General features: G+C 40.3%; 1 protein-coding gene across 6 annotated transcripts in view; it reads right to left on the reverse strand.

The window, feature by feature from the left end:
• Nucleotides 1-18,179, reverse strand: part of drp2 (dystrophin related protein 2) — a 126,530-nt gene that overhangs the window by 78,181 nt on the left and 30,170 nt on the right. The window contains exon 2 of one of the 6 annotated variants that reach the window (XM_057349541.1): nt 3,848-3,989. The exons of the other annotated variants lie outside the window; for them this stretch is intronic. The gene's annotated coding sequence lies outside the window, so the exon portion shown is untranslated. The remainder of the gene's footprint in view (nt 1-3,847; nt 3,990-18,179) is intronic. 6 annotated transcript variants of the gene reach the window in all.

Genomic DNA, 18,179 nt, shown 5'->3' on the forward strand with positions numbered 1-18,179 from the left:
AACGTACATTTGAAACTGTGCATTTCAGCCAGTTCCTTACACAGGACTGATGTAGTACTTGGAATTTGATGTGAATTTAATAGACATTTGGACTACTTTTTTTGTAATTGTCTTTTTGTAACTTTCGTTTCTTGGCAGCATATTTTACTTTCACTGTATGGAAATAAAATAAGACATTCTTCAAAAAGAATAGAAAACTGAAAAGAAAACAATGGCACAAGAATGACGACACAATTTTCATTTCTAACTGAGATATTTCTCATAATCCTGCTTTTTAAAACTGTCATGCACAATTTGGATGTTCTGAAGAAAAAATGCAAATAAATCTGCTGTAAGAAGAGGAGAAAATGTTGTGCAAGAAATCAAGCAAGCGTCTGTCCCTTACCAAGCAAATGTCACGTCCTTTTAATCTTATGAGAATGCCTGCCCACTGACGTACAATTAATTGCACACAAACCCATCCAGGTTTGCCTCATTTCACCCTGTCAAACACACACAGACACTCTTGTAGCAGTGTAGTCTATCACAAATTGCTTAGTGGCCATTGACATGTACAGAATATATAAAAGCACAAATACACCATAACAGATAAATCACTGAACCAACGCATTCAATCCTTGTACATTCACAAACACAGAGAAAAAAAATGAATTTGTATGTCAACAGAAACACCTATACATCTAACAGCAAACAAATAAGTAAATCAAATCCCCACACACAAGCAAACACAAGATAAAAGCTTATCAGTGTCACATTGAGTGCAGGATCCTGAACCCCACGCTGACACAGAAGCGGGGAAAATATTCTGGCATCTTCAGGTCTGCAGCCTTCCACCTTATGTCTCTCTACATCAGACACACACACACACACAGTCACAGTGCGTGGAAGGGCACACTGGCAGCACAGACGCCATATAAACTCATCTTCCGAGATGTGCCTCCTTGCAGAAGGATAGAAACACACACACGCAGAAAACCCCTCAGCTGCTTCTGAAAAATAGCATGAGGAGGTGAAAGGGTGATGTGAGCAGGAGAAGATTTGAGATGTGAAAGACGATGAGAGAAAACAACACAAGAGGAGCAGATGCCCTTTTACCTGTATGTGTCAACACAGATTTGACATACAGAGAATGGTTTCAGTATAGAAAACTAAAATGTGACATTTTTTACATCAAGTGATAGCACACCCCCAAAAAAACTCTAAAAATTGTGTCAACAATGTACAACAAACAAGAAGATATTTTAAGAAATGTCTCAGTGGTTTTCTGTCCATACATAGAAAGCCAATAGGGGTCCAATGTTGTATGGTTACCAACATTATTCAAAATATCTTCTTTTGTGTTCTGTAGAAGAAAGTCATACAGGCTGGAAATCCCATGAGGGTGAGCGAAACATAAAAGTATTTTCATTTTTGTGTCAACTGTCCCTTTAAATCTATCACATGCACCCTCAACAGGATGTTTTCCAGGTAGTTCCAAAATCCGAAATCATTACAGAGAGAAAGACAGAATTCACATTCTGTCTTTCAGACATGCAGAGTTGCACTGCAGACACAAAGCAGAGCAGTTTATTCCCTCAAACGACTTGAAGGACAAAAAAACGACACAGCTCTACCTCCAGAGCCAAACCCTGATCAACAGCTGTAACAAAATATCACCTTCTGAAACTTTACAGGAAAAAATACAGGCACAAATCTTCAACCATACAATACCAGCCGCCCTGAACATGTCAAGTACAGCTTAGCCTCCTCCAGTGTAAACGCCCCGAGCCCAAGCCTGCTTTCCACATACAGCAATCATAAACAAACCATCCTATCATCCCACAAGCCTCAGTCGGCTTCTATTCCTGCCCATCTTACAGCCTCGATGTCTCCTACAGGGCAGATGTGTGCCTCGGTTTAAACTTAAGATAAGAGAGGATTTACTGGCAGATTGAGAGAGATTGATTCAGCTCATGCAAGGTCAGTACATCTAAATGAGACCCCGCAGAGGGGGAAAGCGAGCATTCTGTCTGTGGTTTGTGTGTTAGAGCGTCTTCGTGAAATGTGTGTACTCCGCATGCACGCCTGATTGCGTGGGTGTTCCAGCAATCTCCATTTAAGCAATTACACACACTTTTAACTTACCATTATGTTCTCCACTGGAGATAAGAACTATCTTTATATATTATTATACAACATAAAAATCGACATGTGCAATTAGAAATTGTAAAGTACAATGATTAACTCAAAGCTTGATTTTATCCTCTATACAGGGCTAATGCACAGAGGCTGCAAGAACTGGCTTTGTTGGAAAGTGACTGCAAGCAGACTACTTTTTGAGTGAGTAATGTGTTAGTAATAAAGCTGCAGAATAATGAGATTTAAATGTCACTAATTTGCATATAACAATATGCATATCGCAATAGTCTGTAATCCGCTTTGTTAAGCCTGACGTCACACACCATGGTTTCCAGATCTAACCATGCTATAGGCAAACAACAAATCTTAATCTTTATCTCCAAAAAAACAAAATCCAATATGTCCAGACAGCGGTTCATGTTTCCAATTCATTCAAAATATTGATGTCGGAAATTCCGTGAGACTGTGTACACCGTGAGTTTATACAAATTTTGTGTAAATGTGTCATATAAACAGTGCTCATACATGGCTGTTGAAATAGTACCTTCACTTGAAACGAATGGAGGCTTAGACCCGGATACAGAATCCATGTCACGACTTAACAAGGGGATAAATTAATCGTTTTAATACTTCAAAAAGTTAGATTGATGCAGATAACCGATAAACTGGTACATTAATGTTTGCGACGGTGTCCAAGAGTGCATGTAGACTGTAAAGGAATACCTGTAAAAAATGGTAATATTCTGCCAACTAGGGCACCAGAAAAAAGTAAGAGAACATTTTTATGTAAAATTACATGTTTGTCATGTTATTTTACACACAACTTTGCTGTATATTTAAAAATCTACATTTCAAAAATATGTGACAATTTTGTAAAATTAAAATTGTAGTTTTTATGTGAAAGAATGTGTTGCTTATTTAATTTTCCTTTTTTTAAATTGCCTTTACAAACTTAAGCACTACTGAATCATAAATCACATTATTTGTTATAGCATAATGCATTTTTCTTCAATATTCTGCATTCACGTAAATATTTTTGAAACCTCTTCTTCAGAATGTGATAAAGAGCCAAATATAGAGCTCTTCCGGTGCACTTTGATGCCACATGACAATGCAAAATCAAATCATTCCTATTATAATAAACAAAGCTGTCTAAACTACAAGACTCACAAGGCCTATACAAAGAAAGCACTAAAGAGCCACAGAGTTTATGCTCCCAAACACTGATATGTTCCAAAACATAAACAAACAACAAAAAAAGTTCCCCATAAACAAAGTAAAGTGAAACAACCATTGCAAAAAGTGGAAAAGATAGAACATTTGTCTTCAGAAACCACAAAGGAAAAACAAATACATCCTCCTGAGGTTCTCTGTATTAAGCTTTGTAAAGTGAATCTACTTGAAAAGACACCAAAGGCTTATTCACAAAGGTCTGTTCTCATAAAGAGCCACTTTGAAAACTCACAGGTGAGCCTGACATTAAGCCAAGCTGGGACCTCTTAAACGAGTGATATTTCTTACAGTCTGTCGGCTTTAAAAAGATGCAAGATCAACAACAAAACAAAAACTCCTTGGAGATTTGAGCAGTCTCACTGGCATGCTGGTCTGGAGAAGCGAGCTCAATGCGGAAAGCCTCACAGAGAACTCTAGATAAACAGACGAACAGACAAAAATCTGTCTTTAATCTGCTCTCACCCTGCTTTGAATGATTGCACTTGAAATTAATTACCCAGCTGTGAGGACGTGATTGATGCGGCGGCAGGTTCCCGGAGTCCGAGGCCGTGTGCAGAGGGGACGGACACGTTCTCCAGATGCCACGCAGAGCACAGTGGAAAGGAGAGGGAGCCCTGGCAATCTGCGTATCCTGGGACCTACAGGAAGAAGAGGATCATATCATCACCTTTCTGCCGGAGAGAAGATTTGATAAGAGGCTAAAGAAAACAGACAAACAAACAGCTGCTCTTTTCCTAAAAGCCCTTGTTGGATCTGGGCTGAACGCCCAGATATGGACCCACATATGAAAATCGAGCCGTACTCTGAGCCACTGCAGCCAGCGAAACCGAGCTCTCCCACCTCTGTGCTTGACACGAGGCTGTAGGCCCAGGCCTCCCGGTTTCGCTCTTTTGGCTAATCAGAGGAGACTGGCTTATCAGGGGACAGCACGCTCCGTCCACACAATCCCAACAGCCGGCTGAGCTCACACATGGCCGATGGCGAGGAAAGAAGGGTAGACGAAGTGCGAATGCCAATGAGCGTCGTCGGCCGAGCCAAGATTTCATTACTTCCTGGACAAGCTCTCGAGCCACAAACAGCTTCAGGCCTGGCCTGAGGTCTGCCACCTGTGCCGCTACGAAAGCAGAGTTCCTCTTTAAAGTCTTTTCGCCGCCTGACCTTTGTGGGCGTCGACGGGCACAAATCCTACTTTGATGGGCGGATGAGACAACCGGGTTGGCGTGGGGTAGAGGGGATAGACATCTAGCCATGACAGGAACTAAATGTGAGCCACTCGCCCACAAATCAGCCTGCTCAAAGTACATAGGTGAGCAAAAAAATCAAAACAGAGCCATAAAAGTTTAATGTGCAGCTGGCAGGTAGTTTTACTAGCCAAGGCAACGAGATGAGCTATTTCAGAGACGTAGCCAGCATGAATAATTTACATTATAGTTTCAGCTAAGAGTAAAAGTCTCTCTAAATTTCCTGACGTCCCTGTCCCGTGTCATGCACGCCGTAGTGTCACTTATCTGTGTCGAAGCGAGACGATATGTGCAGTAGCTCTTGAAAAACACAGACCAAATGGGGGGAAAAATCAGTCCGCGAGAGATTTCTGCTTCCCCGCATCTGACTGACAAGCAACAAGAAGCCATTAATTTTAACATCCACCAGGAGGGAAAAAATCTATGAACTGCTTCTTTCAGTTGTTACAGTACTGTTTCTGTTATCGTTTCTCCAACATTCTCCAATAAAGCACTTAATCTTATATTTTTTTACTGTGATCTACAGTGATATATGTTAGATTAAGCGCTTACAGTGTACTAAGATAAAGACAAGTGTTTGTGTACTAATACTTGCCTAAGGACACATGTTTCATGACACTTTATGGTGCTTTTGCATCCATTTTGAGGCATCAGTCCACATTCACTGTAACTGTATGGATAAAATAACCAACACAGCCTTCAAAAGCTCAACTTTGGTTTTCCACAGGAAAGACATTAGAGCAAAAACTGTAAATGGCCGAATCTTTATGACATGTCATGATCGCCTCTGCTCATTCTGGCTGAAATGAGAGCATTTTAGAACCAATCTAGGCTTTCTCACCAACAGGTCTCAGGTGGCTTGGAAGTGAGGCTTGAATATGAGTAGAAAAGTGATGGAGACAGAAAGACACAGAGATATACAAAGAGAGGGAGATCGTATTAGAGTCAATACAGTGAAAAACACTCAGTCTTTGTTTTGGCCAGTACCAAACAGTGGCACAAAGGACCAAGAGCATTTAGTCACAAACCGCACAAACAAACCGCTTCACCATGCTGAAGTGCATTTTCCACACAACCTAATCCATCATTCACCATGTTAACTCTTCTGTCCTTCCCTCTGCCCCCTGATAATGAACCATTTTGTCGCTAGGAATTGAGAGCATTCAATCAGATAAACTTTAAGATGGATTCAGGACCATGAAATGATTTTTGATGATGGGTCAAATCAGGTTTGTAGACAGTGGAGACTGGCACAAAGTAGTCTGGCAAAGACCGAAACTAAACTATGAAAGCTAGTCGAAAACTATCCCCTTGTCTATTTGAAACATAAGCTTGCTGGTTTCTTTACATGTCTTTACATGATATCTTTACACTTTTGGGGTGTTTTAGTTATGTTTGTGTACCCTTTACTTAGGTTTATGCGTTGTTTGTTTATTTTATTAAAAGTTTATTTAATGTTCGCAGGTTCCCGCCTCCTTCCTCCCTTACTTTGAACATTGTTACAATGTCATAATATAACTAAAGCCTAGTCCTGATTTAACCTAATCCCTGTGTGAAACTGCCCCAAAACGTTTACAGTAGTAAAGAACTTTGACCACAGTTCTTTTTATCTACCTGCTAAATAACTTATTTTGTTTATTTTAACCAAAAAAAAGATTGCTTTAATTCATAAAGGGGTGTGCAAAAGAAACTGCACTACAATTAAAGAGTTCAGATGAAAACCTCTCTAAAAGCCACCTCAGTCAAAAAAGAGATGATGTTGAGTGAATGCTCTCCACATTATACGTTACTCAAATTATTTTGCTTCAAAACCTGATAAATACCACACTCTGCCCGGTCTGAAATATCTGGTATTGCTGGAGCAAGTGTAGGAGCCTGATGAACAAATGCTCATTTAAACAAAAAGTTGTCTGACTGATTTAATGGGTTTTGCATCTGAACTCTTCAATTACATATACATTTTAATAGCAGTACATTATGCTCCACTTTTCCATGTAAAAAAACCCTCCAAAGTGCAAGAAAGTGGATAGATATTTCACAGGAAAATAAATTAAAATCATTATTTGCAGGATTTTTGTTACAAAACCAGTACAAAGAGTCTTGAATCATAACATTTTACTCGTACTGCCAGTATTTTGATATCATGACAGCCCTGATGTTAGTAAATGTAAATTAATTAGCAGAACAACCCAGCATGAGCGTGTAAAATGCCCTTCCAACAGCAACCCACAGATAAACACAGAATGTGTATTTATGTCAGCAAAGGAGATATAGAGATATGCAAAAATAAAACAGAGCACCAGTTAGAGAGGAAGAGAGTAGCAGGCTGATAGAACGGAGAGTGCAGTTCGAGTAGAGCTTTCTGCCACTCTCACCTACACGCAGCCGCATCGGCGTCCCCAAGGTTACCATCTGCCTCTCAGCAGAGTGAGGCAGCTCTCCACGATCCACACTTAATCACTGCACAACCTCTTAGACACTCATTTCCTGTCTTTGTCGGAGAAGTCTGCACCTAACATAGAGGATTTTTCAAAGTGCTGATACACAATGGCTGTCTTACTTCAGAGTCTGTCCATAGTCTCTCTTATTCTCAAGACGTTTGTGTGGCGAGGGGGGCGTGGTTTAGCGAGGTCTGTGGCAGGAGAGAGAGCCGGGAGACGAGCAGTGAGTAAGTGGAGCAAATGCAAACAATCAACACCTGTGTCTCGTTCCAGTAAGGGCGCGGAGAGACGGTATATAAGGACCAAGCTGACTACGAGAGGGGAGAGAGAGACGGACTGAACACGGGCGGCTACATCTCGAAAAGGACTATACGGACTATTTCGTTTCTTAGCGGGCTGAAGGAAAAGCCGCGGATATTTCTTTATATGGACTTTATGCTCTCTTGTGACAATTTATAATAAAAGCCCGTGTCAGTATTGCCAACCTCGTCCTCTTCCTTCATTGTTCTAGCGAACGTGTTACAGTTTGTTTTAACCATCCACCAGCACATTGGAATCAATTCATCAAAAGTTTAAGAGGCTAATGAACTGAAATGGTAGAAAAGAAAACGTTCAGGGCAGAGAGAATGGAAAAGATATTACAGCACAAAGGTCCCGGGTGTTGTTCCTTAAATGATTATAATTTTTAGGCTGGCGTTAATAGGAATACGCTATGTCGCGGCATTTCAGATAATAAACTTCGAACCAATGACATTTAGCAAATAGTCCAAGTTATTTATGATGTGAAAAGAACAGTTTTTTGAAAAGCTGCCCAAGGCCTGTGAAAATAACGGTGTAGAATTCCCCTCGGGCTGACTGCATCCTTGATTCCAAGTTTATTTTCCAGAGACAAGTCATGTTTCTTTGTTATCAGCTTCCAGAAAAAATAAAGTATGTGCATGTTTACCAGCATGAGACCTCTGCAGTCAAGATATCCCCCTCAAAACTGCTGCACAGGAACTGACTGCCCAGTGTTTATGAAAAAACATGACCTAAATAACACACACCCACATCATTGCATACATATTCCTTGATATGTCCTATAATGAGACCGTTTCAAAACTAAAATAACTCTATTACCCATCAAACCTTGAAAGACACTGACCTTTTATATCCAGAGCATTTTATAGCCTTAGCCACATGCACAGGCACACCACAAATCCACCCAACGTCTTTGCAAAGCTCCTCAGTCTTATCTTCTCCACATGCGATGTCTGTGTATCAACTCATGCTTAGCGCACACAGCTGGAGTCTCCCCAGAGGGGGTTAAGTGAGCTGAGCCAGAGGTGTGACCTGCCCGGCATACTGTATACACACTTCTCCCACAATGCCTCTGGAATCAGCCTGCCAGGGTACAGATTTACACCGATCTCCACTGTACCCGGCGGGCTACGCTACACTGCACCCACAAAGAGAAAAACATGAAAAGCTCGGCAGAGCTCGGTAATGAAAGATAATATGAAAGATTAGAGCGCTGGCTTTATCGTCTCAGATTGCTCAACCTTTACAAGTTCTGATGTCTCCATAACAATATTGCAGAGGATAATGCTTCGATATGCCATCATAGAGATTGACAATAGTCAATTCGATCATGTTGATATCCATGATATCCGCATCCGAAGGCTATGAAACTCAATTGCAAATGTTAATGGAGTTAAATGAATAATTACGTTGCCACTCTGTGTTATTAAAGTTTAAGGTATTTAATCTTTGAATCCAGTTTCCATTAGTGTTTAATGGGAGTTGAACTCTATTAAAAAGTTACTTTATGATACAGCTGCATAGCAACATAACATATTAATTAATTCTTTTAATTCAAAGAGCTTTCTTAAAACAGCGAGTACACTCAAATAAGAGCAAAATCTTTTCAATGTCTCTCATATCTTGAATATGCAAGAAGTGATACTCAGCTAATTAATTTGCATATTATTACAGACAAATACTAATTGTATATTCCAAGCCAAAACTATATGAAACCAGAATTCTCGCCATTAAGAACGGCCACATCTCAGAGCAAAAAAATGCTTTTTCCAGTCTCAGATCCTCTGCAGATATATGCCATGATGGCCTTTGAGCACTAAAGGGGGATTTTTACTTCAGCGTCGGACCTACGCCGTAGCCTCTACGCCGTAGGCAACGTGCCGGTTTTTGTTTATACTTGTGCGTTGTTGTACACGTAACAGGCGTCAGTGTCCACTTGTGTAACCAAGCCGAAGAAGAAGCGGTTCGTGGTGTACGCTGTCTGAAGCAAACCGACGCTATCGAGGAGTTTTTTGACCTGAAAGGAGGGGGTTCAAGCAGACCAATCATAGCGCTTGCGGTCGCATTGACGCGCTGTTAAATTTTTGGAGAGGTGCGCATCAGGCTATGGCGTAGGGTACGCGCCTCCAAACCCATGCAGAGTGATGCACTACGGCCCCATTATCAGGCTTGTAATCACACTTTCTTTTTCCCTAATGGAGTTTTGGTCGACTCTGTGAGATTGTTCTTTCTTACAGGTCGATGGGAATACATCATGGTCATATTCTGGGTGATATTGATCTAGGACTAGTCAATACTGCCTTTTGCGAGGTAAACAAGAAACCATACCAGCACATGCACAAAACTTATATGCTTGTTTAAGGGCCAAACTGTAGGGTGTTAATTCCCAAATCCTTTAATAAATAATTAAACAAATTTGACACTGTAAGGGCATAAATAAGCTACTCAAAAGTGCATCTTTACCTGTTTGAGTGTGTTTGCGAGCTAATGTGTTTGCAAGAGAGAGAGCGAGAGAGAGAAGCTCAATTAAACAGGAAAAATCAATACAATGTCTTATATAATCAAAATTATTCTATTATATATATCATATTGTATTACTGTTAATGGACATTTGAGTATGTATGAATATAATCTAAGAATCAAAGCCTGGAATAAGCTCTATAACGGTTTAAAAGAATCAATAAAATATGTTTAGATATTGTTTTTTGCTGGTAAGAAAGATATGGGGTGTGGTTACTCTGTTTTCATTCATCCGAAACCTTTAGACCATATGATAGCACACATGGCCCAGCGTCTTTCATGATGAACTGATGTCTTAAGCAGAAAAACTGAATTTACACACCATCTATCCATACCAGTAAAGGTCAAATTTAAACTAAGTCAACCAGGGCATTTAACTGAATTCATATAAGATTACAAGAGTGGAACAGACACAATATCAGATGTTGAGTATACAAGCCAAAGTACCAAAGCATTTGTCATTTTCAAATCTGAAGAAATGTAATGATTTCTTAAAAAAGGTTAACACTGCTGAACTTGAAACCCTAACGTACATTAAGAAAACACATAGGGGACACACTTTTCTGGAGACTCTTAAACTGCCCCCTGATAAATAATTATGAATAGAAATGTCCTATTGTATCAGAAACTATTTTTTATGTTTTATATGTTTTATAAACTATGTTTTATTTCAGAAAAGCAACCGTTACATTTCAAGGTAAGAAGGAAACTACAATGATTATGCGTCTTAAGAGAAATAAATGTTAATTTTATAATGTTTTTTAACTTAAATGTGAGAACCTTAATGATAGCTACGGACCTCCGGAGGATGCACCCAAAATCCTGGCCAGGACGTGTATGAGAGAATTGGTACATATGGTCACCCTACCACGATGTGAAGGTGAGGTGTAAGATGGTAATGAACTATTTCAGAGAACTAAAATATTCCATGAACTCGAATAGATGAAATTTGGGTTTCTCTGAGTCACATTGCTATAAGTTCTGACGCATAAGTGAGAGGAGTTATAAAAATAAAATACAGGCAAAACAGTATTCATTAAATACTTTGTTATCTTTATCAGTTTCCATGGCGAGCCTGTGATCATTCTCACACTCAACTTTAATGAAAACTTGTTGACTCTCTGTCATGGCTTTAGAAAGATCTTTTTAAAATCACACACATCCACTTAGCAGTGTAGCATGGATAAGGATAAAAATGTCAATATTTTAGACCTTCAATAAACATGGATATATTCTACCATTGTGCAGAATAACCACAGAAACTTCCTTGCAATGAAAGTACACATTCAACTTTTAAAACCACACTGCTTTTATAAAACATAGCCAAAATTTCATATTTTCTTTGACTTTTCAAACATGCTTTTTAATGTTGGTTGAACAAACACACAAAGACTGGATCCACTGGATTCATATAGTCCCATTTATATCAGCACCAGGGGTGCTTACCAGGCATTTCCTGTTGGGCTGATAGGCGGTGGGCCGGAACGGGAATGAACAAAGGGGAACACGTCCCCTCCTCCTGGAACGTGAAACGCAGTCGCGGACAGGCCAGAACGTACTTGTGGACGGAACGCAGATAATGCAACTTATAATCCACCCCATCTATGACTCCAAGAATTCTCCAGAAACATTTCTAGAACTGTGTGCTGCCTCTGAAAAAATTGACACTCTGAGATGTCATGAAGATGTTTTCATCCACAAATCGAAAAAAATATATAATTTAATCCATTCTATCATGTAACAGATTTCTGCTCAGATGTCCCTGAAGTGCCAGAATTAAATGTGTGGCTGGAGGTACACAAGACTACTTTAACTATATGTAACCCTGGACAACAAAAACTTACGAGTCAATTTTTCAAAATTGAGATTTATACAGAGATGTATCCTTATACAGCTGAATAAATAAGTATGGTTTATTAGGATAGGACAATATTTGGCCGAGATACAACTATTTAAAACTCTGGAATCTGAGGGTGCAAAAAAATCTAAATATTAAGAAAATTGCCTTTGAAAATCAGAGGTGCTGTAGCAGGTCGTTGCTAAGAAAAAACTGGTTCGTTTTAACGCTCTCTATTGGCTTACCGCTGTAATGACATTGTGGAGAAAAGATTAACCTGAAAGCTGAAATTCTAAGCTTTACATAGATGCCAAACTTGAGTGGGCAATTCCCAAAGAGCGGACAGCAGCAGCGTGTTTCCGGCCATGTTTGTTCGTGATTTTGCCCAGTCCTAGTCGAGACCCCGATGAGGATGACGAGCATGCAGATGAGCTTCCCTGAGACGGTTTCTGACAATTTGTGCAGAAATTCTTTGGTTATGCAAACCGATTGTTGCAGCAGCTGTCCGGGTGGCTGGTCTCAGACGATCTTGGAGGTGAAGATGCTGGATGTGGAGGTCCTGGGCTGGTGTGGTAGCATGTGGTCTGCGGTTGTGAGGCCGGTTGGATGTACTGCCAAATTTCTGAAACGCCTTTGGAGACGACTTATGGTAGAGAAATGAACATTCAATTCACGGGCAACAGCTCTGGTGGACATTCCTGCAGTCAGCATGCCAATTGCATGCTCCCTCAAAACTTGTGACATCTGTGGCTTTGTGCTGTGTGATAAAACTGCACATTTTAGAGTGGCCTTTTATTGTGGCCAGCCTAAGGCACACCTCTGCAATAATCATGCTGTCTAATCAGCATCTTGATATGCCACACCTGTGAGGTGGATGGATTATCTCGGCAAAGGAGAAGTGCTCACTAATACAGATTTAGACAGATTTGTGAACAATATTTGAGAGAAATAGGCATTTTGTGTACATAGAAAAAGTCTTAGATCTTTGAGTTCAGCTCATGAAAAATGGGGGCAAAAACAAAAGTGTTGTGTTTATAATTTTGTTCAGTGTATTTTCGTGTTAAATCGTGCTAAATGTTAACAAATCGCATCTTAGAAACGTTGCCCCCAGTAGCATCCTATTCAAGCAATGTGTAGAGGACTAGTTCAACCAATAATGACAAGCCTGTCATTACTAACTCACCCTCATGTACGCTTGTCATTTGTCCAAAAAAGTCAAATATAAACCTTATACAACACAGCATAAAAATAGTCCATTTAACTGAAATAGCATATTTTATGTCTACTGTTTACTTTTGCCATTAGTGTAGAACATTGAATCTAAACACAGATGCAAATAACAATGGGCTTCAGGGCAAGTATATAACCAAAAGCAATTGCTTATTGTACCTTCAGAAGACCTGTAGTATACTGCATGAGTCATACAGACTTTTATGGTTGTTTCTCTTTTTATTGGATCTTGACATTGCGGTCAAACTGAATATGGATTTAGAAGGACACAAGGGCAAGAAAATAATGACCGAATTTTCATTTTTGGATAAAATATCCCTGTGGAAGATGAATGATGTTTAAAGGCAGACAGGATTTGTTTCAAGCAATGCAATTCAAAGGTTTAAAAAAGGAAAAAGAATAAAATAATTAAATCAAGGTATTGATTTTAAGACACAGCCCTACAACGTGATCTATAACATTTGATATTGCATCTGAGATACGGAGTCTTTTCTCCTGCAGAAAGTTTGCAAGAGCGATGTAAAAACACATTGAAAGAACTGTAGAGGAATACTGTAGCAAGAAAGAAAAAGTCTTACCACCTTCAACGGAGCTTTACACAAGGATGAATATGATCAAACATCAAGGAAAACCCAAGGAGAAATCACCCGATTCAATACTCTGATTGCAGTAGTCGAAATATATTTGAAGTGTGTGATCAGAGTGAGGAAAGACATGAGTGCAATTCACACACATATTCTCCCCAAAGTTCAGGCAACTTGAGCACTTTTGCACTTTCTCAAGTGCCCAGTCATCATTCTCCCAAAGTGCACAGAATTGGCAGGGCTTTCCTACCTGTCACCTGCTAAGACTTCAGCTTCAAGACCAGTCCACATCCACTTGTCTAACGGCTCACAAACTCTGTACCTAAAAATACAATCTTCCAAGCCAACACTGGTGTTAAATCCAGTCCAATGCAGAAGAATTATAGTGAAACAATTCAGCTTTTTACAGTAGCAAACCTTTTAGAATAAACCTGAGTCAGTCTTTCCATTGATTAATTCACGGTTTGAAACTCAAAGTACAGAAATGAAAAACAAGACTATTTACAGAAGGTACAATTCTTGACACAGCTATCTACATACAGTATCAATGAGTTTCTCACTTCAAAGCTTATAATGTAAAAATAGTAACTGAACCCTTGCGATTTAAAAGCCATTTTCAAAAAAATAATTAAAGTACATTGTTTGGGAGAAAAAGCTATTGAAAACTGACATCCCTTAGCCACACATCTCACAGAAGAATGGAGTTTTTTTTACACCAGTGTCACAGCCTGCACGGCAAATTTCACACAAGCGCATTGCCTTGTGCCGATAAACCACTTTGAAATCCCAAGCCACAAACAATGCCTGGAGATGAGGGAGGACGCCACTTCAGTTTCACTCTCTATTCAAACCCCAGTAAAACAACAAGGATCTCTCATTCGAGAGGGTAACTCATTCTACACTGAACAGTTCCAATCACTGGAAATGACCTCATTATGAGCACTGTATTTAGAGACTCAAATTAATTCAACAACATACCAAGTGAAAACAGTAATTGACCCCGTTTGCACATGCGAGACACGAAACCATTTCCAGTAAACACAAACACCAACTGAAAGCGCGCGTCACAACTGCCAGCCATTCTCTCGCGGCAGCATCTCATTCCCCCGGGCCTTCATCTGACTGTGCCGAGCCTTTACTGACAAATAAAGTGACACGGCTCTGAGCGTGTGAGCCTTTAAAACTTAATGTGAGGGAAAATGAAATGTATTACGAAGTCGAGGCTGGTGTAAATCATGTCCAGCTTTTGCCTCATTTAACTTCCTCATCTCATGGGGGGCTGTCTTACAGATGCGATGCGCTTTTGTCTATCTCTGTCAACATGGCTGGCCAAGCAGAGAGTAAACTGCAATCTCAGGCCGTCAGACCTACCACCCTAGAGTGCAATGAGAGAGCTGAAGGAGAGGTCATTCAATTATGAAGTTGATCTGTCTCCAGGGCAGCTGGAAGACCCACTGGTGTGCGGCATCTTTCCACCCGATGGCTCATTTGGAGACACAGGGACTGACTGGCTGGAAAACAACAGCTTCTGCACATCCTGCTCTTGGTTTATCTAATCCGTTTAATACAGTCATGGGTTATGCAATGTGTTGTTAAAGGAACAGCGCACCTAAAAATAAAAATTTGATCATTTACGCATATAATTCTTCCCTTAACCAAAGATCTGAACCAAACATGGTTCATGCATGTCTCCTGAGAGCAGAACAAGATTTTTGGTTATTAAAGATATAGTTCACCCAAAAATGACATTTCTGTCATCATCTACTCGCCCTCTAGTCATTTCTAAATTGTATGACTTTGTTTTCTGCTAAACGTAAAAGAAGATATTTACAAGAATGTTGGTATCCGAACAACAGTGCTACCCATTGACTTGCACTGGTTTTGTGTCCATACATTAGAAGTGAATGGGTACCGCGGTTGTTCGGTTACCAACATTCTGCACCAACTAGGGTTGGGCGATGTCTACCAAATTGGCGATGAACGATGACATCGGGGGGCGGGGGTTGGGTTGGGGGTACATCAATTTGCTAGATGGCCATCTGCCAAAACATTAAAAGCAACGAAATCGCATTTTGTGACCGGTTTTGAAGACAGCGTCATTTTACTCGCGCATGCACGACCTGCAAATTTGGAATTTCTTCCAGATGTTATTTCATGTGGAAAGACGAGTAGATCTTGAGCCCACCAGTGTAGGTTGTGTGTGGACTTGGTTTTATATGTTAGTGGGGAACTAAACCTGAATGCACACCAACTCATGGGGACCCGTGTCACTGTGGGGACCAAAATTGAGTTCCCACGAGCACAAAAGCTTATAAATTGTACAGAACGATAAATTTGGAAAATCTAAAAATGCAAAAAGTTTCTACGATCTTTAGGTTTAGGGGTTGGGTTAGGGGATAAAATATACAGTTTGTACAGTATACAACTCATTACGCCTATGGACTGTCCCCACAGAGATAATAAACAATACATGTGTGTGTGTGTGATTAGTCTGGTTTACACGCACACAATGTGAGTGCATTACTACAATTCACTGTTCGCTTTCACTTTCTACATCCATCTCAGTCTAGCGCATACGCTGTTGCGCAGCTTGCAAATCATACTCAACCGTGGATAAGCGGGAATGGACGAGCTCAACACATGCGCAGAATGTCATACTGTGGACTCGGCTGTCAACATTTGTCTTGGGAATGTGCTGTGTGCGTAAGCGGACAGGATGTGCAGATGACTGCGGACCCTGATGACGAAGATTGCGTCATGCAGGGGAATCACGATGCCGGCCCAACATTGTGATGGCTGTGAGCCATCGGCGATGGATGATGTCATCGTCTACTGGCCCAACCCTAGCACCAACATATCTTCTTTTATGTTCTGCGGAATGATGACAGAATTTAAATTTTGGGGTATCACTTTAAATGTGGTTCCTTACATAAAGCTATCACATGGTTTCAGAAGACTTGGACTATAGCCCAGAAGTTACACAAAAAACAAGAATTGGAACAACATAATGGTGTATAAATATCACTTTTGAATGAACAACTTTTTTAAATCATTATTGACATTACAAGTAGATATTTAATTATATTTAATCTACCTTTGAATATTTATCTTGACTATTATCATGCATTTGATTTCATTTTTGAAGCTCTATATGTGTTTCACTGTATCTCTCGGAAGGTTAAAGGGCTGTGGTCATCACAGCCATATGGAAACTGTATGCCCGTCCATGCTAAAATCATCCAACCAGAACACAGCCCTTTCTCCCACTCACAGATCCAGCTATTTTCCTGTCTCATTGAATCCCACACCCACGGCTAACAGCTGAACTGAAACCAACACTGTCTAAACTGGCAATGAAAATGTGCGTGTCAGCGAGAGCCTTCAAGGTCAAACTAACTCTTCCACTTACACCGCCGTAAGGTCACTGGTTATCGCCGTCGCATTTAAAAGACTGAAATGCACTTAGAGAAAATCCAGCACAGTAAGCAGATGTATCATATTAAGCCTAAAGCCCAGCTGGCCAATTCTTTGTCTATTTTTGTAAATTGCAAGTACACTAGATTTCATGCCGTAATTTCACTTTAGATATGATTTCTTTCTGTATATGAATGACTTAGTGAAGCCTGTGACAAAGATGACAGGCCATTAGCCGCTGGAGTGTTGCCCTAATAGTTTTTGATGGAGTGGACAAGGCTCATGAATTTTCTGATCGAGTCGAGGGTGTGCAGGTCAAGTGCGGGTGCCGACCATGTGAAGCGGTCTGTGCGATTCTCTGGTTAATACAGAGAGGCTGGTCTGTAGAGCAATGCGCAGCATCCTTTCATCAAGCGTGTTTTTGCAGCAAAAGGACAATAAGTGCACCGCCTGCAGAGTAAGAGAAGGCATGGTGAGATGATCATGTAGGGGAGCATGAGAAGCCTGAATAATCACAAGGACAGTTTGTCCTCAAAACAGCTATCTCTGGATATTCAAAGAACAAAGTTTACATTAAAACTTGTTTTTATCCAAGATGAGTATATTAAAATGCTTAAAAAAAAAAGGATTAGTTATTTGGGTAGTTGACAAATAAACCTCACATTTGCAAGCTACAATCGGTGCAGTTGGAACTGGAGGCTGTGGAGAAGCTGATCCAGGATCTATTAGAGAAGTAGGCATGGCTGCGAGAGCGGAAAACTGCGCTGGAAACATCCCGGTTTAATGCTAGCAAGCCTGTGGTAAGTTTTCGGCACAATCTACTCCCACCTCTTCTACTCCGTGTGTTTCTCTGCACAAAACCCAGGCTCCGAGAACGCGAACAACCCAGATGAGCTCCACTTCAGCACCGGCACACCCACGTCTAAAGGTGCGAGCCAGGACGTCGAGGATCTTATAGAGACTGTGTCTGTTCCCTGAATAGTGAGATCAACTAAAAGGTTAAAATTAGGACCTAGTAAAAATCTGATCCCGATCAAAACGCAAAATATCAACCAATGTGCGCAAAAACAATTTTTAAAGTTAGGGCTACTAAACAATAGATCGCTTACACCTAAGGCAGTCATCATAAATGAAATGATAACAGTAATAGGTTTGACATACTCTGCATAACTGAAACGTGGCTTAAATATAATGATTACACTGGTCTAAATGAGTCTAGCCCCCCAGCTACTGTTATAAGCATGAACCATGTTTGGTTGGT

The sequence above is a fragment of the Triplophysa rosa genome, linkage group LG13 (genome assembly GCF_024868665.1).
Source record: "Triplophysa rosa linkage group LG13, Trosa_1v2, whole genome shotgun sequence".
NCBI classification, from domain to species: Eukaryota; Metazoa; Chordata; class Actinopteri; order Cypriniformes; family Nemacheilidae; genus Triplophysa; species Triplophysa rosa.